The sequence below is a fragment of the Python bivittatus genome, unplaced genomic scaffold (assembly GCF_059951505.1).
Source record: "Python bivittatus isolate LINGU-HERP-01145 unplaced genomic scaffold, Pbiv_v1 ctg000580_np1212, whole genome shotgun sequence".
In the NCBI taxonomy this organism is placed as follows: domain Eukaryota; kingdom Metazoa; phylum Chordata; class Lepidosauria; order Squamata; family Pythonidae; genus Python; species Python bivittatus.
In genome coordinates, this window is record NW_028277087.1 from 23,322,795 (window position 1) to 23,347,596 (window position 24,802).

The 24,802-nt window shown below is 40.0% G+C and overlaps 1 protein-coding gene and 1 long non-coding RNA gene across 2 annotated transcripts in view; one reads left to right on the forward strand and one right to left on the reverse strand.

Annotated features, from left to right (window-relative positions):
• LOC148214692 (uncharacterized) overlaps nucleotides 1-9,586 on the reverse strand; it is a 22,725-nt gene extending 13,139 nt beyond the window's left edge. The window contains exons 1-3 of the long non-coding RNA XR_015797676.1: nucleotides 9,320-9,586; nucleotides 8,094-8,190; nucleotides 7,605-7,735 (exon numbers count right to left, since the gene is read on the reverse strand). This is a non-coding gene — a long non-coding RNA (uncharacterized LOC148214692). The remainder of the gene's footprint in view (nucleotides 1-7,604; nucleotides 7,736-8,093; nucleotides 8,191-9,319) is intronic.
• The window catches only part of LOC103061074 (SERTA domain-containing protein 2-like), a 19,636-nt gene continuing 4,419 nt past the window's right edge, over nucleotides 9,586-24,802 (forward strand). The window contains exon 1 of the mRNA XM_007420298.3: nucleotides 9,586-9,970. The gene's annotated coding sequence lies outside the window, so the exon portion shown is untranslated. The remainder of the gene's footprint in view (nucleotides 9,971-24,802) is intronic.

A 24,802-nucleotide genomic window follows, 5' to 3' on the forward strand; every position in this document is an offset into this window, starting at 1 on the left:
GTACTCTAAATGGGCTCTATCTAGTGGCATTCCATTTGATGTCTCCTTCCAGGCTGGATTAGATCATTAATGAACACTCTTTAAGTGCAGTCATAAAACCGTAATGTATGCAGTGCCCTGTTTTATTGGACCCCTAGTCCAGCAATCTAATCCAGCAATCTGTTCTCACAGTAGCCAACCAATTGCACAAAGAAGCCCACTGGTCTCCCAGCAGTCATGCTGCTAATAAGGCTAGATCTTTCAGCCATTTTTGAATCCATCTAACAGTATACAGGTGGTCCTCATTTAATGACCATTCATTTAATGATGGTCCGGAATTATGACGGCCTTGGGAAAAGTGGCTTACAACCCCCTCATGGTCATGTGATTGTGATTTGCAACCTTTTTATAATGATCATTAAGCAAATCACCATGGTTGTTAAGCAAATCACATGGTTAAGTGAATTCTGGCAAAAAAAGTCCATTGGGGAAGCTGGATTTGCTTAATGACCATGTGATTCACTTAACAACCACAGTAATTCGCTTAATGACCATCGTAAAAAGGTCGTAAAATCTGCTCCAATTCACTTAATGACCAAATCACTTAGCAACCTAAATTCCAGTCCCTATTGTAGTCGGATAGCAAAGAATACCTATAATCTAGCCCATATTTTACCATTTTATGAAACAGAATATCATGAGGCACTTTGTTGAAGGTTTTGTTGCGGTCTAGGTATATTATCATAGGAGAAAATATGGGGCTGGTTAGGACAAGCCAAATGGTCCCCTCCTTAAGTTACCTTCCCAAACAATAGGCCGTGTCAACTTAGCCATAAAAAGTACTTAGAAGGCCAAGCAATGTTGATAAAGCTGAGAAAAGATACTAGAAGGTGAGCAAAGGTTCTGGGAAGCAAGGCCACTATAAGATAAATCCATAAAATTAACTCTTCAGAAAGGAACTACATTTATTTATTTTATTTTATTTATTTATTAAATTTCTCACCCGCCCATCTCCCCCTGATGGGGGAACTCTGGGCGACTCACAACAAACATTAAAAACATAAATATATATAAATACATAAAACATCAGTTAAAAGCATTACTAAAATGCTATCTTTCTTCTCTCAATACACCATTATTTTTGTAATTCCACAGTTACCACATAGAAACTACCCCATACCTGACCTTACTAACGATATGCATTATACCCATGTACAGTATGCTTAACCCAATGGTACTGGTCAATCATATGTACATTCTAATTTGCATATGGAGGAGTTTGCATCCCCACCCCCTTTTAGGTTTTCTTTTTCTGCCTGTAGTATCATAATAAACAATTTGTGCTTCAACCAAAGAGTGTATTAGTCTCCATTATAAACACACTCTTGGGTGAAATTGGTGAGAGAAATTTCTCCTACAATCTGGTGCTAGACATTGTGGCAATACTTCTGTGGCAAGTTATCAGACATGTGGTCAATGAGGTATGGATTGATATGGTTGTGATCCCCTTCCTCTTTGTTTCTTGTTGGTAGGCAATCAGCAGAAATGAAGGACACCCCCAATTACTGATCTTTCTTTAATGTCAGCATCTATGTGAAAGTCTTGGCCATGATAAACATTGGATCTAGATTTATACTGAGTGGAGGTATAGTAGGTAGCATCCCAGGTTCAGGCTTTTCAATAAGGGTTGTCCCAAGTGCAAGGTGGAAACTTGATGATCTAACTCTAGCATTTTAGGGCCTTAGAGTATAGCAGGTGGTGTCCCAGCTACAGATCTAGCCAGCAAGATTCCAACTCATGCAAAGTATTTATGACTTTTGGGCCATTAAATATCCACACAAATGGCATGCCTATATAAAATCCACCAAGGAGTTCCAGTTCCCACTCAGCAAAACTTTTGATCTCAGAATTTTGCAACATCTGTGTTTCTGTTTGGAAGATGTGTATCCAAAACCACTTACAGCTTTACTCTTTGGAAGGTGAAGGGAAAATGGATTTATAAGCAGCAACAGCAGCTTGTAACTCTGCATCTTCTCCCCTGAGAGACATTCAATCTCTACTTCCTACTCTAATCCAGTTCATCCCAGAGGACCTCAAATGTCTACAAGATGGAGCCTGCACTCAAGAATACTGCTGCTGGGTATGTGTAAGATGTGCAGCAAACTCCCAAGGGATCTGGCAACATCCAGACAGATGCCCAGTGGCTCTATATTTGATTTACATTATGCAGGAAGAGCCAAAAAAAGAGGGGGGGGTCAATTTTGTTTATCTAGTATGCTCCTTTTATCCATCAAGAAGCTCAATATCTGTATTCCTCCTGCCCCAGGTACCTTCTGCCAAGGGAGAGGTTACCCTCTCAGTAACCAGAACTTGGGCACAGGAACCCTTCCAAGTTTTGCAGAACTCCCCAAAAGGAGTGTTACATTGATTACCAGGAAACAATACATAACCAGTTTCATCCCTATTAGGAATTGTCAAAAGCACATAGCCAGATCTTATTCCGTGCAGTACAAACCCTGTACCAGGAACTGAATTCATGAACATTGCACTTGGGATGACTACATACAATGCACTACTTTTAGGACATATCTAAGTTAAAATATAGAGAAATTCTGCCCTTCCCCTGGAGGGTGGTAGTGAAAGTCATGTAAAACCTCATACATGGAGACATGACATAAGGTAAATTCTGTATCTCTGTTTCTCTCTGAGAGCTTAAGGGTAGGTGGAGTGTATATACCATCCTGACAGATTCCAAAAAGAATGGGCTTTGTTATTTGTTGGTAATGGTCTGCACTTTTTCAGGATAGCATCTTACCCATCACTGTGTGGATGCCACTGTAGCAAAGAAACTGTTAACTCATTTATTCCTAAGAGGAGCTTCCTTCTCTCATAAGATTCCAACACGAGTGCTCATTTCACCAGTTAAGTGACCATAATATTTGCAAAGCTATGGGTATCAGGCTACAGATCCACACGCCCAAATCCACAAAGTTCTGTCTAAGTAAAGAGGTAGAACCAAGACATTAAAAATCAATTAGCCAAAAATACTGCTGATACTGGCTTCTCATGGCCAGATGTCCTTCCATATACAGGTAGCCCTTGACTTACAATAATTCATTCAGTGACCTTTTCAAGTTGCGGCAGCACTGAACGAAGGGACTTATGACCCATGCCCAAAGTTACAGCCATTGCAGCACCCCTGCAGTCACGTGATCAAAATCCAGGCACTTGGCAACCCGCCCACACAACCACAAGGGCGCTTCAACTCCCCCCATCTATGCCCTTTTGGCTCCTTGCCACCCTGCGCTCCACCACCCCAGCTGACTTTTGTCATCTTCTTACTCCCACTGCTGATGAGGTAGGCCAGGCTGGGGCTGGGCTTCTCACTGTGGAAAAAAAAAAAAAAGCAAAAAAGCAAAAAGCAGCCCCAGAGCTGCAGTGTGCCAAAAAGCCCCTTTGCGCCACACTTCTGGCCCGGGCCAGGGCTGGCTTCATGTTGTAAAAAAAAAAAAAGTAAAAAGCAGTTCCTGAGCCATGGTGCACCAAAAAGCCCCTCTGCGCTATGCTCCTAGGCGGGCTGGGGCTAAGGGGCACACAGTGCAAAGCCAGTCCCAGTCCGGCCCAAGAATGCAGCACAAAGGGGCTTTTTGGTGCACCATGGCTCTGGGTTTTGTTTTGGTTTTTTTTGCAGCATAAAGCCAGCCCCAGCCTGGCCCAGCAGCCACATCAGGCACACCTCATCAGCAGCAGGAAGAAGATGGCAAAGATCAGCTGGGGCAGCAGAGCATGGGAGGCAGGGGTTTTGGAGTGTAGGGTAGTGAAGACAACTGCAGCTGGGACTGGGCTGGGGTGACTGTGGCTTCCTGGGGCGTGGCAAGCAGCCCCAGTGCCACACGGTTCTGGGGCTGCTTGCTGCCCCACAAGGCAGGGTGCAGGGCAGCCAAAGTAGGGGGAGATAGGTGGGGGGGAGTCAGAGGCAGTCCCTTATCTTACTGAGGCTTGGGGCTGGAATGGACCAAGCCTAGAATGGTAGGTACTCAATGACCCACAATTCTCAGTTAACGACAGCTACCAGGACTGCTGGGATTGCCATTGCTAAGTGATGCAGTCACATGACATCTCGCTTTATGACCACATCGCTTAGCAATGGAAATTCTTGTCCCAATTGTGGTTGTAAGTCAAGGACTACCTGTACAGGTATTGTCATGGGAATCAGAACCATTCCTAACAGAAAACATGGCTTTCTCCTTTTGAAATTGTGTATGGTTGGCCAATGCAGAGACAAACCAGCCCCAATTGGCTTACTGCAAAAGGAAACCTTGCTAGCCTAGATGAAGATCTAGTACAGCACTGTCTGTCCCTCACTATATGACTTCAGTCTATTTCCACCATGGTGAAACTAGCGACCAAGTCTCCTAACTTAGTAGCATGGCAACTATATCCTTATCCATGAATACTGGAGAAACGATTGCCTATTATCACAGTGGATAGGATCATACCATAAAGTGTTGGGACAATTCACAGTGCTTTGAAATGCAAGGGTCAAGATGCCTGGATGCACACATCCCATTGTTGGAAAGTAACTCCTTCAGAGGATCTGCTATCTGGCCCCACTTGACCTAGCAAGTGATTTACCATCACTCCTCCAATATAAAATTGAAGAAAGACCAGCTGAAATATGATCAGGTTAACCACCATCACCATCCGTGGACTATTTGAACTTTGGGCACTGGTACCCTGAAAGCTCTGCTCCAGCCTTATACTGTTTCTGCATTGAAAACCCTTCACATCTGCTTGTGTTAAATGATTATTGGCTTTGTACTCTTCTTGATCACTTGCAATTGGTGGGGGATACATATGGGAGTAGAACCTGCTGATTACTACAGGTAGTCCTCGCTTACCAACTGCTTCATGCAGCGATTGTTCAAAATTATGATGGTGCTAAACAAGTAAGTTTGTGACCAATCCTCACATTTGCAACCATTGAAGCATCCTATGATCACATGATTGCCATTTGTGTGCTTCACAACTGGTGCACAGTCCCGCAGTCCTGTGATCGCCCTTTGTGTGCTTCATAACCAGTCCACAACAAACAGAGTTAATATAGAAAGCAGAAGTAAAACTGTAAGCAGTCACATGGTTTTTCACTTAGTGACCACAGCACTTCGTTTAACAACCAAAGAGGAAGTAAGGTTGTAAGCCCATCGCAGTCATATGATTTTCCGCTTAGCAACAAAGTTACTGGTCCCAATTGTGGTTGTTAGGCAAGGACTACCTGTATGTATTATGAAACTATAGAACTGTTAAATGGGAGCCATCTATTATCACGCTTGAAAAGCTTTTAAAAAACATTTACAGGTGTGAGTCACCAATGTCAATCTGCATTTCTTACCCCTTTTCCTTTCCTGATTTGTGTGTGCATTTATTTAACAGAACCAAATGGGGTGGTGAAATAATATATGGGTACACTCTTGACATATGACTATTCTGTTTGAATGGCGTGATGATGGGCCCTAGGAAACCTTTTATTGTGGGAGAAGTAGAAGCTTCCCTCATGTAGCGCACAAGATTTCTCTCTTACTCAATGACACTCTTTACATTGACTACACCAGAGCTAACACTAACCCTTAATGGTGTCATGTTCTCCAGGCTTCTGCAAATTATTGCCCTAATCTACCTTTACAGGTAGATGCTGTCTGTCTGTCTGTCTGGATAGATGCTTAATAGAAGGGCTCATTTATCAGTTAGAATGCAGCCACACTACTTTTGCCTCCCAATCTTTTGGCCTAAAGCCCCCTCAGACTGCAATAATTTTTGGAGATATAGTCCCCAATTTCCATTTCTTTCAAGAGTTTGTTTGTAAGGGAGGCCAGCATACCCTTCCATTGAAGCATAAATTGTTTATTATGGTACCAGTGACAACCTAAAGCAAACCTAAAAAGAGCTGGTTTATAGGTTTATGCAAATGAAAATATGCATATGATTAAGTGATATGATTGGGTTAAGCATACATGTAAATGGTTCATGTTGTGGGGTCATATATCGGGCAGTTTCTATGTAGTAACAATGTGGAACTACAAAAACAATGTATTGACAGGACAAAGGCAGTATTTTAGTAACATAGTTCATTTCTAAAGAATTGTTTTTATGGGTTTATCTTATATTGGCCTTGCTTCCCAGAGCCTTTGCTTGCCTCCTAGTATCTTTTCCCAGCTTTATCAACATTGCTTGGCCTTCTAAGTGCTTTTTATCACTGAGCTGACATGGCCTATTGTTTGGGAAGGCAATTTAGGGAGGGGGATGTTTTGCTTGTCCTAACGAACACCATATTTTCTCCTACATTATGCATAAGAATGATTCATGTTGGCCCTACTTGCATGACAAATGTAAATGAACAATGGGAAGACAGTTTAGTATGTTATATGAATAGGGAAAATGGGTCAGTTGACTCTGTAAATTGTCCCTAAGGACAATATTTAGGCTCAAACAGCCCTGAATTTTTTGGCAGGTAGAGTAATTCCTGCAATTACCGTATCATCCAAAAAATGTAGTGGGGAATTTAATTGATTCCTCTGCCTTTCCTGGTAAGATCCTACTGTGGAGAGTTTGTTCCACATTATTGGGGCACTTCTAGGCATTTAATCTCTGTGACTATTACTGGTTTTCATCTTCCAGTAGCCACACTGGCAGGAGTGGAAGTGAAAAGGAGAAAGAGTGGATACCACTGCCTTGAGATCATGTCCACTGGAGCACCAATTCTAACCCTACCACTTTTCTTCCTTTCCAGCAAAAAAGAGAAAAACAGAAGCTAAAAGAAAGTAATAGCCTCTCAGATGCTTTGCATTTACTAAAAAGTCTAAAAAATGATTGACAAATGATGGATTGAGTCATTCTGACTGGGCTGCTAGTACATGGAAATACGCTAACTGGCAGAAAGATGATTCACTCAGCCATGTTGCGTGAACGCAGCCATGATGACTTAATCTATTATTCAGGTAAGTGCCAAACTCCTTAGGACTTTGATGTATTTTCACTCAATATATAGTTAGAAACACGCAATATCCTGCTTTAATCATGATTCCATCTTTAACATTTGACAGGCTACATTCACCTACTCAACAATTATGTCCTTTTGTTAAAACTCAGAGAGTTATCTGACAAACTCTTTTTTCACTGTTCTCTTTCTCCTGTTGTTGCTAATTGCTTTTTCATTTGTATATCTTTTTATATATTAAAAAAACACAAATTTTGGGGGGTGAAGATACACAACTGGATATCATCAACATCCTGAGGATACCACATCCCAAATCAATGGATGATCTCTTCCAGTGGATTCAGGTAAATGTTAAAGAGTAGAGGTAAGAAAATCCACAAGTCAAAATGAGTCTCAGATCACATTATAAGATGTTGCCCACTGACCATCAGGCCCCATCAATTAAGAATCAAGATTCATGAGAATTTGAATGACTATCAATAAAATCTGCAACCACATCATAGTGGACCATTCGTAGATCTTCCTGTCTATCCTTTTCTTACAGAGAATGGGCTATGTTAAGCAAAGATGCTGGATGACAACCTGCTAATGCAATAAAGACATAAAAATACTGACATTTCACCATACTTACCACCAGAATACATATTTGAGCATATTCTCTTATTCATGTTTGGTTAAGTTGACTTTTTGCTTCCCCCACAGATACTCCATGTTTCATTTCTGTTTTTATCTCTCAGAGTTCCTTGGTGAATTAGGAGCATCCTGGGATTGGTGAACAAAGAAAGGCTGTTCAGAGGCAATCACTCAAAGCATCCTGGTCACCTCCTGATTCAACATTAAATAAAGGCCTCAATGGAACTTTATCTATCAGATCACTAGGAAATCCCCAAAACCTTATTGGACTTTATCAGGATCTGTAAAATGACTTACAGATCCTGTAAATCTTAATCCTGTAAACCCTGTAATCTTAACTGGTCCTTCTACCTATGGAGGTCTTAGGTTGCAACCATGGCAAAGGACTCAAAGTAATATCTTCCATTTTCAGTTCACACAGCAGCTGCTCTGGGGCACATGCAAGATGAAGCTTATGTCCACCAGCATGTGTCAGGCTTATGATTACCTGAGATAAATCCACTGTTGTCATGGAATCCATAAACTTCTAAGGTTTCTCAGATCCATCTCCCTCCACTGGACCACAGGCATGGAGGTTGAATCCTCTAACAAGAAGAGTTGGGGAGATAGCAACACCCATTTAGCAACAAGATCCAGGACCTCAGGAATGGATCCCGCAGGCAGTAGATGGACAGCATATGAGCAAGATCCCTAACTTGTCCCCAAAGACCAACTTCACTTACAGGAATTTACACTCCATCACCCCAAGCATACAACCCCTATTTATAGGCAAGCTGTTTTTAAAGATTAGCTCTCCCCCTTCCTTAACACTGCAACTGCTGTGACCTGAAACTTAGGACAGCAAATCTGAGAGCCATACCTCTGTCCTGTTTCAACTAGGTTTCAGTAATAAATGAAACAAGTTTATTTGCAAATAAACATGGTCACCAAAATAGTTTAACTATGATGGGATTCTGGTTTCATACAAAGAACCTCGCTCCCACAAAGCCAACCCCTATCTTAAAAGCAATCCAAATCCGATTCTGTCCCAAAGTATTTTATAATTATGGTGCTAAACATAAAGCACAGTGGACTGCCATCTGCAGTGACTCCTCCTGCACAAGTAAGTCCCACTTAACTTAGGGATGTGTACCCTTACGGGCGCCATAACTTAACTTTGCCTCACACGTGTGTTGAAATGGGAAATGGAGTCATCATCACCTAAGCATCAGACTGTGGTGCTTAACTCTCTTCAGAATGAATGCTTGTGCAACGCCAAAGCACCAGGAAAGCCATGATCCCTGCTAGACTAGACCAGCGGAAAGGTGAACTGTTTTTAGAGTTCAGGACTGGGAAAAGATTGCAGGCCATGTACATTTTTTGCTTTCCAAGCGTGGTTAAAATTGGGGCCAACGACTAGGATTATTACTATGATGATATTTTTATTCTGCCTTTTTTATATATAATGCAAGGCAGCAAACATACCTAATTCTCCTGCCTCCTACTTTCCCCACAATAACCCTGTGAGGTGGTACTCCTGGATTGCCACCTTAGCTCAAAAGCAGCGTCCCACTGAAATCAGCAACTGTTGCTTCCTGGTTGAACACGCGTAAAAGCCCGCTTCACAAGCGGGATTTTAAAGTTGTATGAGAAAAACACTGGATAAACGGGGGTTATTTCCCTGTTCGGCCGTACAGTGTTCCTAAAACGTGGTTATTACGGAGGGACTCTCACCGAAATTAGTAAGGCCTCTCTAAACGTGCCCGCATCCGGGTGCCAAAAAGCCTCGCTTGCCCTTCTCCATCGAAAAACCGCTCCCGCCCTCCCGGAGGGAGGCAAAGACCTTCTGGAAGAAGCCGCGGCAGAGCAAAGGGAAAAAGGAGGGGAGGAAGAAGTAGCGGGTGAGCATTTCATTGGACAGCCGCCCAAGTGTAGCTCCACCCTCTTTAACTCAGAGCTGCTCTCTGAGAGAAGCAGACCCCGCGAACCAGAAAGCCAGTAAGAAATCGGTTGCTGGGCAGGGTGGGGCGTGGCTGACCAATAGCGAGGAGCGCTCGAGGAAGCCTAGGACGAGTGGGCGCGCAACACGCCCCTCCTTCCGCTGAGTCTGGGGCTATTCCTGCTTGGGGGAGGAGTAACGGCTCTTGTTGTCGCCGAGATCGGACGGGGAGGGGCTCATTTGCTGCTGCCGCCGCCCTTTCCTCCTCCTCCTCCTGTCCCCCCGCCTCCTCTCCTCCTTCCCGTCTCTCCTCAGCACGCAAGCATTTGGCCATCCCAGCCCCTCCAAGGGATCCCGGCTGGCTGGGTTGGGAGCCAGCGCCGCGTCGCCCAGCCGAGGGAGAGGGGATCCCGTGTGTTCCTCGACTCGCTCTGGAGCCCTAGCAGGTAAGCGAGACCCTGGCTGGATGAACTGGGGTCTGGGGCGCGGGAACGGTGGACACGGGTCAGGCGACCGGGAAGGTGGGAGAAGCCAAGTGTGGGCTGGTCGCGGTAGTGCAGGGCGAGGAGGGACTGTGGTGGGCTAAATTGGGAGGTGGAGGTCAGGAGTTACGACTAAAAGAGATCTGCATTTGGGTGTCTCGGGGAGTTGGTAAGGGAAAAGGGGCTGGAGGATGTGGCGGGGGAAACTTGCATACTTATGACTGGGGGTATCTCGGTCGGATAGCTAAAGAAATGGGGGCCTAGGAGGAGATGAGGATGTGAATCGTCTGGGAGAAGCTTGCTTGGGTAGGGAAATCGCTACGTTGAGCAAGTCGCTCCCCCAACACACACACACACACACACACACAGAGTCTCTAATGAACTGGGCTAATTTTTTCCCACAAATGGGTATTCTTCAGATGTTTGGAATTATAAGTCCCGTCTTTTGGTTGTGATAATTGGGGTTGTAGTCCAACATATCTGGAGGGCTGCAGTTTGGGGAAGGAGCTACGGTTATATAAGGAAGACTGGAGAGAATGATGGATGAAGAGCAAGATGAGGGTGGGTAGCAGACTGAGATTCACAGAAGCCCCCAGTAAAAGGAGATTAAGGCTGGGGGGGGGAGCAAGGAGAGAGTCTGCTGCTAAGAGAGGAGAAAAAGACAAGTAAAATTAGTGGAAGGAAGTGGGAATTGAGGAGCCAGCTGAAGAGATGGCAAGGAAGAAAAGGCTGGTGCTCAGAATGGTGTTTGAATGTGAGAAACAGTTTTCTGGCAGGCTTGTGGGACTGAATGAAGGGTTTAGGAAAAGTGGGTGGGTGTGAGCTGAGTAGATTTATTTGTCTGAAAGCACTAGAGAATCAGTGAGGTTTATTTCTAAAGAGAGGTACTTTGGTTTAGCTGGGTAGGGGTTTAAAAGGATATATGGATAATGTATGTTACTTTTGAGGCCTCTCTTCAACCAATGAGTGTTAGGAATATGAATGGGAGGCTTGGGGGGAGTTGGAAGCCCAGTCCTGTAAGAACTTAAGTAATGGGGGAGGGGTACCTTACACATGTTCTGTTGCAGTGTTTGGAGAGATGTATCATGAAGAAGAGATTGGGTTTAGATACAGTAATGGATTTGCAGGAGGCACAGTATTTTCTGGATAGGGGGATTGCAGTAAAATGGGTTAAAACAGTAGGAACTGGGATGATTGTTGACTAGGCACAGGGTAGCATTGATATCTAGGTATGTTTTTGGAAACATTTATATAAGACAGCTGAATAAGATCCTATGTAAGTTGGAAACTTGTGGAAACAGGAAAAAAAGTTAATGTCAGGAAATAAATTTAGATGTGTGTAAAAGGTGGAGTCTCTTTCAAGGTGAGTTTTACTTGCTCACACCAACCAGAGAGCAAAAATGTAAGCTGCAGGAAGTTGTTTGGCACTGCATTTTTCTGGGATTTTGTTTGACTCCCCAATCTAGCCTATAGCTGTGGTATTCTCTGAAGGTCTCCTGTCTGATTATTATACCTGACCACACCCTGCATAACTTCCAAACCTAGGTAAGGTTGTCCAACTAAGAATAAAGTTGTATTCAGGTGATTTGAAACAGGCTAGTGGTTTCTTTGTGGGTGAATGATAGAATAATAATGTTCCTGTTATACTTATTTTGTATTTTGGAGGTAGCTGCCTTAAATCCTGCTTTTGGTAGAAAAATAGAATTTAAAGTAATGTACAAAATATGCTAAAGTTTTACCTATTTGAGTATCTAAGAATACTTAATAATTTTGTTGCTCTGAAGAGTTGATCACATAAGTGGGGTATCTGGGGTGTTTTTTGTTATGGATGTTCACCAGATGTTCAGAGTTCACTAGATCTGTACCTCAAAATGAGGATAAAGGATATATTGACATGTATGTAAAAACTGATTAAAGATCTAGTTAATAATGTAATGCTTCAATGCTTGAAGAGAAGAAAATACTTCTAGAAGTTGGATTTAAAGTAGAAGTCCAATGCTGAAAGATATATTAAATTTGGGTGGGGCTTGTTAAAAGGAACAAGTTGTGGGAGGATTAGGTACAGAATAGAAACTGGATAGCTAGAAAGTAGATGTGGAGCTTATTTGAGACTAGAAGATTGACTGCATGTGAATGAAGAAACATTAAAGTGCTCCTCAAGAAGGGACAGATCTGCGTACAGAGTGCTTAAGTTAAAGAAGCAGGGAAGTGTGTTGGAAGAATGAAAGTTTGTTAAAATGATTCCATGGTACACAAGATTTATGGATCTCCTCAAGCTGTCAGGAGCCTAGGGGAATATTTTGGAAGGTAAGAATAGAAATGCCAATATAAGTTGTACATTGGGATACTTTTAGAAATTCATCCTCTGCTGACAGCTATCTTGTGAGTAATTTTAAGATGGGGTTGACTATGGTATAGGCTGAGATAAAACTGATTGTAATTATATAATTGGATGATGGATTTGTTGAGAAGCTTGCTATCAACAGAAGTTTTAAGGAGAATTGTTTTCATTTAAGAAATGAGATGGTTTAACAAGTTTGCAATGAATGGAACAGTGTTGGTACACAAGAGGAATCAGAGGTGTAACTTTGTCCTTAGAAGTGGTTGGTCTGCTCTTTGGAGCAGAATTATGATTGTTTTGTTATAAATAGTTGCTATTCTGGGGTGGGGAGTAATTTTTCATCTTCCAGAAAGCAAATAGTCTTGTAAGCTAAATCTTGCTACAGTGAGAGGTGGGTACAACAGCTTCCAGGAACATCTGTCTAGTTTCATTTTGAATACACTACCCCTTGTGTCTTACTCTTATAGAAAATGAAATGCAAAGAGAGGAGAATTTCTCATTGGTTTGGTTCCTTATTTCTGAAGTTAAAAACACTTAACTTCATTAATGCTAACTTTAAAATAATGCATTAAGGACCACACTGCTTTAAGTTTGTGTTACATTTCTTAAAATTTCCTGAGTTTTCTACAGCAAGCAATACTTTGATCTGCACTTAACCATTTATATTCCTTGTCTGTTTGCTGGTAGTAAACATGATTGGCAATTGCTAATAGCAATTCATGTCACATATTTCTGTCCTGTAGTATTTGTTTTACTCATGGGTGTTATACTTGATAAAACAAACAAAAAATAGATTTGAAATTAAAGATGCTCAAAAAAGTAAAGCAAAGAATAATAAAACCTGAAAGCATTGCCTGTGTGACTCACATAGCATCTTGTGCAGTATTTTAGAGACACTGCATTGCATGGGTCTTCATATATTTTTTAGAGGGGAGGATCTATATACAGAGAATACATCAGTGCTATATTTTTTTATTTTGGCTTCAGTGCAGTTTTATAGAGGGGTATGTGTGTTGCCTAAGCATGGGATTTTATAACTCTAAAACCATATTAACTTAATCTAGGACATTTCAACTGTGCCATTACTTTTTCTTTTCTTTTCTTTTCTTTTCTTTCCTTTTTTTTTTTTTCTTTTGCAATGACAACCCTCCTTACCTGTGGTGAATAGCAGTAATAATAGCTACCTGGCAGGGAAGACTGATATATAGTTGTTTGCTATATAGTTATTAACTAATTATTAACAATTATTTGCAAGGCTCTACAAATATCCACAAAGCAGTAAATATGAACTGGAATATTCTTATTAACCACATTTTATTTTTTTGGTTAACTTTTCTAAAATACTGCCACAGTTACAAATCTTTGTTAATTTTTCTTTGAAATTGCATCATTTGACTGAAAAAAACCATGTTGACTTATCAGAACTGTGTTTAACCACTATTTTGGATGAACTCTATCTGCACTATATCTGAAGTATTCTTGGCTGAAACTAATTTTATTTTTAAGGGTAAGGCTCCCATTCTTTTTCAAAATAACAGTTTCTTGAGATTGCTTAATGGCTTCACAGGTTTGCTGTCTGCGGGCTTCCTTAGCAGTTGCAATAGAAGTAAAAATTTAATCTGCTATTCCTGTGTTCTTTCCCTCATACAATCCTACTCTCCATCAGCCACTCCACCCCCGCTATCTTACTTCTTTCAGATAGAAGTATGACTCAGGAAAAGATAGCAAAATCTTTTTGTAAAAGTCTAGTAGGAAGAAAGAATATCTTCAGCATGACTATGAACTAAGATGCAAGAACAAGTATTAATTACTAGTTTTCCCATTTTTAACATAATGGTACCAAAATATTTCACTATTCAAATTGCCAAGTTTACTATTTCAGCTAGCAAATTCAGGCAGAGATAGGAGCGAGACTGGAAGATGGAACATAATCCCACACCAGTTATAGCTTTGTATTTAATGCCACTGAATATACAGGTAGTCCTCGCTTAACATCCACAACTGGGACCAGAATTTAGGTCGCTAAGCGATGTGGTCATTAAGCAAATCACCATGTGACCAGACCTGATTTTACGACCTTTATGTGGTGTTCATTAAGCAAATCATGCAGTCATTAAGTGGTTCTCCATTGATTTTGCTTGCTGGAAGCCGGCTGGGAAGGTTGCAAATGGCAATCACTTGACTCTGGGACACTACAATCGCCATAAGTGCAAGCTGGCTGCCAAGCGCCCGGATCATGATCATGTGACTGTGGGGGTGTTGTGATGGTCATAACTTTGGGCACCAGTTGTAAGTCACTTTAGCACCGTCATAACTTTGAATGGTTGTTAAGCGAGGACTACCTGTAGGTGGTTCTTCTTTATTGCCAGTTAAAGCTTTAGTCAATGATTCACATATTAAAACAGTTACTATTGATTTTGAAAATAAGAAAATATAAAGTTATAAAGAACAAAAAGCATAGACTTCAGTCCCCTCCTGATGCTGTACTTTGGTTGATACTGCTGTAAGCCACTAATAAAAATATTTATATGAATGGATATAGTCTTGTCTTGGGCTTACTCTGCCTCTTTAATTTGCCTTTAAAAAAAAATGAAAACCCCAAAATCTCAGAACTAAATTTTTAGGAATGAGAATAGATTCCAACAGCTATGATACATATCACTTTGGTAATAACTTTCAGGTTAACAATAAGATAAATTTACAAAAATGCTATACCAAAATCCTATAGGTGTAATTCCTATTGTTTTCACTGAGAATTTCTTCCTAATGAGTATATTTAGACTTGCAGTTTAAAAACCCAGTGTACAAATCTTGTAATTGCTCCCGCTCAGTGTAGTTTATGTCAAAACTATAGATAAAAATATATTCATGTGCTTACAAATCAATATTGGTTATCCAGTTCAAATTAACTGTCAGTTTACTTTCAACAGAAAAGAATTGCATTGGTGAAGATGCTTCTTGTGAAATATAAAAATTAATGTCTTAAAGTAATCTTGTCAAATAGAATGTATGAATTTTGCCGTGCTGTCTGTCCAGTAGTATAATTGAAATATTTGTATTAATGAGAGTGTATCCTAAGCTAAATTTATTTAAATATGTCTGTTTCTTTTGTTTAATAACAACAAAATGAATCATGATAAATATAGTAGCATAGCCAAAAATTCATAGATATTAATAGAAAGACTAAATTTACCTAACAAATAGTTAACCATTTTGGGATAATAGTGCATGAATGTACATATGACCTGGTTCTGAATTGTATTTTGTCCTTTGAATCTGGATCGCTGCACAGACCAAGTGACTGGATCAAGTGATCATTAAATCTACCATACCAGAATAATTTTGGATCATCATGTAATTTTAACTTGTAAATGTTTGTGTTGACATACATATTTACAGTATGTACAAACTGAGACCTAGTCTGGTGTATTAGTTGAGATGCTGGACTAGGAGCAGAGGACCTGGGTTCTGGTCCTCGCTTAAACCCAGAAGAGTGACTTTGGGTTGCGTTGGTCACTTCTTTCAGCCCCAGTCAGTGTCAGGCTCTATGACAAGTTGGCTGAAAAACAAAACTCTGCATCGCATCATGCATTGATAGCTGTGTTAGGTGAGTGCAGTGCAAAACAAGTGGCCCCTGCAACCAAGTGGAACAGATGCTAGAAATAACAACATTAATAACGCACACATACACACACTCAGCATAGTTTTCACTTTCAAGGTAAGCAGCATTATGCAAAGCACAGAAAAATTAGAAGGCCAAAGAAATTAAGGCATTAAATAAATAAATATATATTCTTGCAATTATCCTTGCTTCCACCACTTCATGCACTGCTTAATACGTTGCCTTTTGTTTTTCAGTTGTAATACACATTTGAAATAAGTCAGTATTATTGCATAGATTTATAACAATTTTACATGTGCAGAACTTTTGACATACTTTCATGTGGCCACAAAAGAGCAGCTGAACTCTTCTTTTGAAACAATTCAAGGAGTGCTGTCTGAAGTTTCTTGTTAACCAATCCTACTTTGTTAAGTCTACAAACAAAAAACACTGAAGGATTATTCAGCTGTTTGCCTGAATGCACGATCCCTTGAAAGTGGGTAACCACCAGATTACTCTGTCCCTTATTCTTTTCAGTGTGTTCAGCCAGGAGAACTGACTGAAAGAGAACTATATTCACATTCATTTGAATTATGAATACAGTACAGCTTTCTGCCCTATCTGGGACCCAGCTTGAGTAAACTCCCAGATTAATATTTTCATATTAACAACTTGTATGCTTATATTAATAAAACAATATTCCATAATGGTGGAAAGTGTATTCCCATTAAAGCAAGCGCGAATACAGTTCTCCTTCAGACCTCCCAGTAAACTTGTGGAAGTTAAAGAGAGTTCGGGCAGAGACATCCTTTATCTACTTTCAAGCCTTTGTGTGTTCAGGTGAATGTAGTGCACTATAATTTCATTTACAGGTAGAACTGTGGAATTGGCACATAAAACCTTCGACTCCGATTCCTTTATTCATGGTACCTCCAACTCCTTTAATTATATATTGATATAGGAAATAAATGATAAATATACTAATTATATATTTCTTATATCAACTGCAAGCATGCAACATACAAGGCATTTTATCACTAGCAACTTTTTAGAACCCTAACCTGTTAAAGCTTGGGTCTAAAGGCTATAGCTAAGACATTCTGGGTTTTTTTTATTTTATTCATTAAAGAAATTACAAACATTCAGTAACCTTATAGTTTAAACAAAGGATAAAAGCTAAACAATAAAAACAATGAGGTTATATTTTTATCAAAAGACTATAGAGTATAAACTAATAGGATATAAAAGTAATATATAAAAGAAAATCAGGAACAACTTTCTCTACTAATTCAAAAATTTATATTGTATACAATTTAAATTTATTAGGAGTTGGAGTCGGTACATTTTTACCGACTCCAACTCCAATAATCCGAGAATTGCTTCCAACTCCACAACTCCGACTGCAAAGCCCTGCAGGTAGTCCTCGCTTAGCTACCACAATTGGGACCAGCAACTTGGTTGCTAAGCACTGCTGTTGCTGAGAGGAAAATCACATGACTACGATGGTCTTACGATCTTACTTGTTAGGCCCAGCCCAAGAACAACGATGAAACGATCCAGTCAAGTACAGTTCCTTTATTTGCTTACACCCTATAGACAGAATCTTGCCAAACTAAACCTATACTACAGACTTCCCCTTCAGTCGTTAAGTGAAGCGCCACAATTGCTAAGTGAAAAATCACCTGACCATGACTTACAATTTTACTTCCACCTTCTCTATTAACTCTGCTTGTTGCAAGCCAGTTGTGAAGCATGTGAATGGTGATCATATGACCATGGGATGGTGCGACTGTTGTAAATGCGAGGATTGGTAGCAAAGTTGTTGTTTTAGCACCATTGTAACTTTGAACGATCGCTACATGAAGCAGTCAGTAAGTGAGGACTACCTGTATGTGGATTTGATAAGATCTATGTTGCCCAGAGTGAACTGTAGACAGAAAACTATCAGTTGTTTGGATTCATTGTCTATCTAATACAATAGCATGTTTTTGTAGTTGCAATAAATGAACTAGTATTTTATTGTCTTGCTAACTTACCCCGTTGGAGAAGAATGCTTTGAATCTTTCTGTCAAGGCTATTTGTCTCTTCTAGTTTTCAGACAAACAGACAAACTGGCATACATTCAGTTCTTTGGTGATCTCTCTTCTAGACACTAGTCAGGTTCAAACTTGTTTAGTTTCTGCAGTCTATATTGTGTGGTTTCAAATTGTCTTGAGCCATTACAAACTACAGTTGTCTTGTACTTGTCCATTTCTGTTTTCGTTAAAAAAATTAAAATAATATTTATGTGAATCATAGGTTTTAAGCATGATGCTCACTTTTTAAGTCAACAGATAATTGTTTTATATTAATCAAAGTTAATATCAGTGCAAATATAATGCTTAATTTTCAGGTTAAATGAACAATAGTAACAATCAAAAACATAGGAGGTAAAGTCATTGTGAGATTATTTTGTCTGTACTAGCTCAGTTAGTTTTTTACAGCTCAAATTATTTAACAATAACTGTAATGCTATCTTTATCTTCTGTGTCTTAACACCAACATTGAACAAAAAAAGATAACATCTCTGGCTTCTGTCACTCAGAACAAGAAAATTAATTTCCCATTTATTATCTTTTAAATTAAAGTGGTTGGCTCAGATAAATCAAATACTCAGGTTATGGAAGTCAGAACGACACTAAAGGGAACTCTTCATTTCTGCATTTGCTGTTTTCCAAAGTATTCCCTGGAATATCCCCTAATTGATGCATTTTACAGAAAGATGATAGCAAGAATTGCTGGGATATATTTGGTAAATCTAGTTACTAGTTCATGAAATTTCAGCATCATAGATTCCAAATAAAGTTAGTACAGCTATGTGTTAAATGTATATATAAAGATGCTTTAATAAACTAGTAATTTTTTTTGTCCAGGGAGACGATTTTTTTAAAAAATTCATTGGGTATGATAGGCTGAGTATCATGATATTAAAGTGGCAGAATTGTTTTACTGATCAAAAGTACCTTTAAATATTTGGCAAACTTTGTGTGAACTTGCCCTTGGGTTGTCACAGCAGCATGGGGATTCTCTTGGTACAGTATTCTGCAGGAGCTAGTATTGGATCTCAGCTTCTTGGTCAGGAGTAGCTCAGAGGGTTTGCTCAAGCTTTCATGTCTGCTTTCATAACTTAGGCCTGTTCTGACTACTACATGGTCCAACATGCCTGCAGTAAGTTCACTCTCAGTTTGGGTCCTATTTAGCTCTAGCTAGTGCTGCAATGTTGGAAGAGTTTATTGTGACTTCATTATGATAGATGAAATAATTTTTGATGAAATCAGCCCTTCCAGTGTTTTCACAAGAACACAAATCAGCACCCTCAACTAGTCAGCTGCTGGAGACCTTCTAGTGATGTTAATTACATCTGTGGAGGGAACAGAACCAAAAAAGTTTACTTTTTCTATTATGGGGGGAAGTTAATGGTGGGAATAAAAGTTTCACTTCCCAGAAAATGTGCACAAACTTTTATAAATGTGTTGCATCAGGAGCATATTGACTTAAATATGTTTATTAATTTGGTTTTAGTGTTCTTAGCAGTGTATTCTTCTTTTTCATCAGTGGTTTATTTGCAATTTTTTATCTGTTTTGCTCTCATTTGGGCAAGACTTCAAATTTTGAGAACAGAAAAGGATAAAGTAGACAGTAATAAGAGATTATCTGTTTCTAAATTCCATTCTTTTCATTTGAAGTATTAGTAAATCATCTTGGTTTTGCTTTCGCTTCTGGTTCTCTTTTCCCCCAGAGTCACTCCTCAGAATGTCATCTGTTTCTCTAAATCCAAGTCACTAATTGTAAAACTCTGAAAAGCCCACAAAGATGGATTTTGGACTCTGTTCGGTATTTGACAGTTGTCCTGTGCTAGCAGTTATACATTTTTTTTATGCTTCAGAATCGGCAACTTTTTCCTTCCACGGCTGACTGAATTGTAGTTTACCATGGTGTGAATAAACATAGATTAAATTTTCAGGGTAGTTTAAAATTTTACATTTCAAGCCAAAGAACAGCTTTTTAATTAATTTGTCTAAAGTGGTTAAACTTGAGTTAAACTGAATAAATCAGTTCATATATCAAATAACATAATTAAGAATTTAAGTATCCAACCAATGTTCTTAAAGCTAGATTCAAATGATTCTTAAATTACTGCTTTTGGTGCTACCTTAGTGTTTTCTAAATTAAAGTTAGTTACAGTTATATCAATTATATAGCTGCATTTTGGAGGGGGGGTGGAAGCAAGGACTGCAGTGTGTTATGTGGTGATGCACTGATGTCACATGTCACAGTAAGGAATGTGTTTGTTAAAGGGAAGGGTTAGTAGATAGCTTATTTGACTGCTTGCACTCCCATTTTTGTTTCTGCCAAAAGTCAAGGGATATTGTACCTTTGTTGCTTGATTTGCTGCTGAATTTTGGCATCATGGTTTGTAGAGCCAGGAAAAAAAAGATTTTGGGGGCTACGGATAGACCTACACTGTACACCCATCACCTTTTTTAAATTAAAAGATGAATGAAACATGTACCAGAGGAGATGTCCACAGACTCACTGAAGCTCAGGGGCACTTATATAATTGTATGCAAATATTTCAGTCTCTCCTAATTGTAGTTTGGGATTCTTTCTAAAGTAGTAGATGCAAGATGCAATGTTCAGTTTAAAGCACAATTAAAGTGCTGAATAATGTTGTTTAATTTCTTCTACATCAGTTAAGTAAACAGAGTAGGCTATCATAGGTCTCTCTTGTGATGTTATTGTAATATTATGTTGAATTCCATTTGAAATTGTCTTAAAAGTTAAATTCTCCAAGTCAAATGCAACTCCTGGTGACAATTCAGAGGCCACCCAACTCTATGACTCTGGGCAGCTTACAACAGTATAAGCAGGAACATCATAAAACAATGAGAACAAAAATAATACATCTCTGGAAGAAGAGAGCTATTTAATTCAATAACTTTCTACAGGAGGTCAACATTACCCTATCCCAGGGCCTGGGGGAATAGCCAGGTTTTCAGTGTCATCAGGGTGGGAGCCATATGGATTTCTGGATGCAGATCCAGAGGGCAGGTGCTATAATAGAGAACACACACTTCCTAGGTCCAAATAGATGGCATTGTTTGATTGAAGGGATCTGGAGGACAACTACTTTGCCTATAGGACAGGCAGAAACTATCAGAGATAGGCAGTACTTCTGATAGCCAGATCATATGCCATGAAGGGCTTTATAAGTTATAACCAGCACCTCAAATTGCACCTGGAAACCATCTAGTAACTGGTGGAGTTTGCAGAGCAGTGGTGTCACATGGGCATGCTGAAGCATTCTGATCCAGCTGTAGTTTCTGATTGGTCTGGAGCCCAAGAAAACCCAAATTGTGCACCAATTTTGAATGGGAAAGTGCTATCAATTCAAGACTAGAGATGGAAAGTTCCCAGAATCGAAGGGCCCAGATATACACTCCTACTTGGTCTTACTAGGATTGAACATGTTTCTCCCCATTCAGACCTACATAGCCTCCAGACACAAGATACCATGGCTTGGATGGCCCGGGGTTCAAGGATATCATCAGCATATTGATGATACTGGACCCTAAAATAATGGATGACCCCACCCAGTGGTTTCATACAGATACTAAACAGACGAGGTGAGAGCAGTGAACTTTGGGGCACCCCAAAGTGGGAGGCTGCAAGCTTGATCTCTCCTCCCCTGTCAACACCAACTGGAATCAACCACAGAGAAAGGAGAACCACCACAGCATGGTGCCCCCCACTCCCAATCTCCACATTCAGTTCAGAGAGATACTATGATCAACGATATCAAAAGCTACAGAGGGATCATGGAGAGCCACACACCACCCACTCTCCAACCTGCCACTCCCAGAGGCCATCAACAAGCATGATCAATGCTATCTCCATCTTTGCCCTCGTCTGAAACCCAACTGAAATGGATCCAGATGATCCACTCTGTTGCCTGACCACCTTCTCACAAACCTTCCCTTAAAAGGTTGAGCCTGGTCAAAAATTGTCCAAAATCCCGTGATGGCCTTTTGTTGGAGGAGAAAGCACACCACTGCCTCCTTTAAGGATGGAGGGAGCACCCCATCCTTCAGAAAAGCTGACATCACCATATAGACCCAACTACGTGTCACCTCCCAGGCAGCCTTGACAACCCAGGAGAGATATGGGTCTAATAAAGAGGTGGCTGGGCTCACAACCTAAAGGACCCTGTCCACTTCATCACAAGTCATAGGTTTAAACTCATCCTAGGTAAACTCATAAGACCATGCCCCAACATAGCTTTCAGTCTTAGCATTTCTTAGTGGTCTCCCATCTAAGCTTAAGAGCCCTGATTAGCCAGGTACCGCTACCTGTAACAGTGTATCTCTTTAAAAATCTTAAAGTACTATGTTTTTAAGGAGTTATGTAACAGTTTTGGTATAAGGTAAACTAAATGTTTGTGTTGTCTAGCTGCCTGATTGGCATTTGCAGAACAGTTAAAATGGGCCTGGGGATGCCAAATTTAGAGAAGTATAAATATTATTTTAGCTCCCATATTGGTTTGGGAGTGTGAATTATCTAAATGTGAAGCCAACAAATATATATATTCCTGAAGCCTAACCTTGTTGGATTTATTTATATATTTAGTTTTGTCTTTGAGTTAGTCTTAACTCCTAGCAACAAGTCCATGCAGTTTTACTGACAACATTTTCTAAAGTGGTTTGCTATTTCCTTCTTCCTAGGGCTGAGAGCGAATGATTGGCCCAAAGTCACCCAGTTGGCTTCCATGTCTAAGGCAGGGCTACAACTCCCAGTTTCTAGCCCATTGCTTTTAACAGTTACACCAAACTGGCTCTCAACTTTGTCGGATAAGGTTTATTTTATCTAGATCCTACTTAGGGATGTGATGTCCTTTGCTTCTTCACTGAACTGCTATCTTTGGGCCTTGAAACCTGTATGTTATTTTATTTCACAATCTGTTAGAGACTTGGTTGATCAGTCACCTAAAATTCATGTGAGCATCCAGTCCATGATTACACTTGTTAGTCCCTACTACTTTTTCCTGTCAGGTTGGTTACTTGGATTTTAAGTATGAAAAAATAGCAGTTACCTTTTTCCTGTGTAAACAGGAACAACATGGAATAAACAATTGGGCAACTCTGGCCCACTGTTCTGAAAATCTATTTGAAAATAATTTGGGGAAGTGATATTCAGAAATAATCTGAATGGCAGCTAATCTTTATAAGGAATGTCTGTCACTCAGCTGCATACTATGGTCCTAGGATCTATTGGCCTATCAAGGTTCTTTAATATATGTATATAGAACAAATTTATGTATATTTACAGTGCTTTTTAAAAGTGAATTTGAACAGGAATTTGTCAGATTTTTGTAGTAATAAGAGGAAAGACTCTGAACCCAGCCAGTTAAAGAGACTTTATTCCAATTCATTTCAAAATATTTGAAAAGAATACATTTTCAGAATTGACTTTGAATACAGGCACACACAACTGAACTTGGTACTAATCTGCCTACTTTCCACAAAGCACCTTATCAAAGTATTAGAAAATACTGATTTTCACTTTTATTTCTTACTAAAAGTAACAATCTGAGTGTTGAGGGACTGATATCAAGATGTTTTAATATAGCCTGGAAAATAGAATAATAAAACAAGTCATCAGCATTACTTCTTGAAGGGCTTCATGCAAACATAATGAAGAATATGGCAAGGATAAAAGCAACAGGAGTCTTTTGCCTGGTAGTTTTGCAGGAATAGTTTGGTCTATTGTGGCATGTGCTTCTGTGCAATACTTCAGTACAGATAACAGGTGATCCCTGTCAGGAAAAGAGTTCAAGAACAGCATTGTAGCTATTTGAGAGTGCAGAAGATATAAATCCTTCTCATAGTTTGAAATACTGCCTGTCTCTCTCTCTCCTGCTAGCAAAAAGAACTCGCTTTGAAGTTGAAGTTTTACCTCTAAAGTAATGAGGTTACTATGTGATGAAGCTCTTTTCTGAAAATTATGTTATAGTTAAATATGAAAAGATACTTAAAATAGTCATGGAACACTTGTTGCTCTTCTGTTAGTCCTCAGGTTATGACTACTCATTCAGCAAACATACAAAACTATGACAGTACTGAACAAAACCAGTCCTCAAAGTTGCAGCCGTTGCAGTGTCCCCAGTCACGTGATCACAATTCGGGTGCTTGGCAAACAGCTCACAATTATGACGGTTGCAGCATACCACAGTCGTGATCACCATTTGCGACCTCCCTGCCAGCTCCCAACAAACAAAGTCAGTGGGGAAGCCTGTAGGTGGTTGCAAGTTGCTCCCACCGCTTTTTTGCCTGCCACTTTTTCACCCGTAGTGCTCACCCACAGCACTTACCCACCCATGCTTCGTAGCACTCACCCATGACACCCACCTGCCTGCCTGTAGCTCTCATCTGCTGGCCTGGGACTCCCACATCTTCCCATGTCGCGGTCACGTCACTTAATGATCCACACAGTCCTGGGGTTATGACAGCAGCCAGGATTGCTATTGCTAAACGATACAGTCACATTATGTTGTGCTTTACGACCACATCACTTAGCAACGGAAATTCTTGTCTTAATTGCCATAACCTGAGGACTTCCTGTAGAATAGGGAGGTGTGAATTGGGCAAGTGGGGAAGGAGAGAATCCTCTAGTCACTGGAACTTTATGCAAGACAGCACAGACATGACAGTATTAAAAAAAAAAAATCAGTTTTTGCATTTTGACATTTTAATCACCAGAAAGGCAGCACAGTGTATGAAAGCTTTATCTGTCATACAGATTTGGGGTTAGGGAATGG